The sequence below is a fragment of the Silene latifolia genome, chromosome X (genome assembly GCF_048544455.1).
Source record: "Silene latifolia isolate original U9 population chromosome X, ASM4854445v1, whole genome shotgun sequence".
In the NCBI taxonomy this organism is placed as follows: domain Eukaryota; kingdom Viridiplantae; phylum Streptophyta; class Magnoliopsida; order Caryophyllales; family Caryophyllaceae; genus Silene; species Silene latifolia.
Window position 1 is genome coordinate 307,628,923 of NC_133537.1, and position 1,944 is coordinate 307,630,866.

A 1,944-nucleotide genomic window follows, 5' to 3' on the forward strand; every position below is an offset into this window, starting at 1 on the left:
ACACAAATTCATTTCTTTATTCTCTAATGTTCTCTCTCTCTCTCTCTATAATCTTCATCTAAGTGTTGAAGATTCACAGTTGTCAATTTTCAAAGTAGACAACACTGAGCACAAAGAGTTGCAATTCAACGGTTTAAAAAAAATAAGACGAGAAAAAGTTTTCCGATAAAAAACAAAACAGACTCCACCGCACGGCGCGTGCGAGCCGGGCGGCGGCGCGCGCCTGGGTTGAGCTCATACTAGCCTCCATAATAACAAGTACCTAGTAGAGGGGTACAAGGTATATAAACACAACAAAAGTTCCTTATTCTACCAATATGGGACAAAATACTCTAGCATTTCCAACAGTATATTTTAGATGGAAAAAGTTCTAAATATGGACACAAATGAGAAATTTTAGATCTAATTCAGAGTGATGATTCAACTCGTATCTAACTTGATTTAATAATAAGTCGACTTGAACTCATATCGATTTGAAACAGGCCAAACTCATTTCGGTGAATGATTAGAATAAACTTGAACTAAAATGCGGATTTCCATGGGTGGGGCATAGGCTGAGGTCCGTGGAGATTGAAGGGTGGCGGGTCTGACTGGTGGTGGGGGCGAGTTTGGCTTGCGGTGGGTCGAGTCTGGCCGGCGAGGAGGCGGTGGGTCATGTTGGGAGTGGTGGTGATTGAAATTGAAGAGGTTAATTAACGGAGAAAAAATTGAAAAAAGGTGTCGAAATGGGAGGGCTAAATGGTCAGTTTATGTTCATGATTAAGTAAATTATGTACAAGAAAGAGCATAAACCTAAAAATAGACTACCTCGACAAAATAATACTCCACACCGTCTACAAAATAGAGAAGGTTATCATTTTTGGTTACATTTACATTTACGTTAATTTCGTACGTACAAGATTTATAATTTCAAGTTCAAAAAAATATTATGTTCAAACTCCAATATCCGTCGTTAGAACCTTTGCTCTACAGCTAATCTAATGTCTCGCGGTTTAATTTGTTGATATGTTCACCCTCTTAGAACAAACCGCACCCCCTTAGTTCAAATTCTAGAATCGCCTCTGATTAAATTAGTGACGCGTTTGAAGGACATGAAACCGGAAAATACCTGTCTAGATTTGGTGAAATACTAGAATGGTGTCTCCTTCCACATCCATAAGACAAGTAAAAATTATTTCATCCATTCTTTTGACTTAAATAAAATAAGGTTACAGTCTTACATAGTATTATTATTGAGGTTATACTATATCACGATTAACTTAACAACAAACATAGTATAATAGCAATATAAGTAGTTTGTAATCCCTTTAACGAATTGGCTTGCAAACTCCGCCTGCGTCCGGAAAATCTCCTTTAAGCACGCATCTTAATCCTGAACAACACACAAATCCAGCAAACCCTCCACAAAATTCTCCGAAATGCTTACATGAGCTTGCTTCGGTTTCATAGACGGCTCTCGCCATTGTCGAACCTGAAAACCATGCCCAAATTCATTAGTACTTTAGTAGGTAAGAGTACCAAGAACAATTGGAGAAGAGGGTGGATTATTATTACCTGAAACAATTAGAAAGAGTGCTATAAAAATGGTGAGAATGAAGGATAAGCTGAAAGTCTTGGCCATTTTTACAGTGATAAATGTAATGTTAAGATAGATGGTTTACTGGTTTACTTGAATTGTTTTTTTTTTTTTTTTTGGTCTAAACCATCCGGTAATCCGAACCACATTGGGCCGACTAATCCGGATTCGGGGCGTGTCTAAGGATTACGGTATTTAAACCCCTCCCAATCGTAGTTGGGGGGATCGATCCGCAGACCTCCCTACCAAACGCAGCCCCATGCTACCACTGCGCCAACTAACGATTGGTTGGTTTACTTGAATTGTGAGTGTGTGATTTTATACATATCTTTTGAGCAAGTGATTTGATAAACATGTGCCACTTTCGT

At 38.6% G+C, this 1,944-nt stretch overlaps 1 long non-coding RNA gene across 1 annotated transcript; it reads right to left on the reverse strand.

Moving 5' to 3' along the window:
• Window positions 1-1,159: 1,159 nt before the first annotated feature.
• LOC141621939 (uncharacterized) lies at window positions 1,160-1,662 on the reverse strand. Its single transcript, XR_012532792.1, has 2 exons — window positions 1,555-1,662; window positions 1,160-1,471 (listed from the first exon to the last, which is right to left on the reverse strand). It is a non-coding gene; the product is annotated as an uncharacterized LOC141621939 (long non-coding RNA).
• Between the last annotated feature and the right edge of the window lie 282 nt (window positions 1,663-1,944).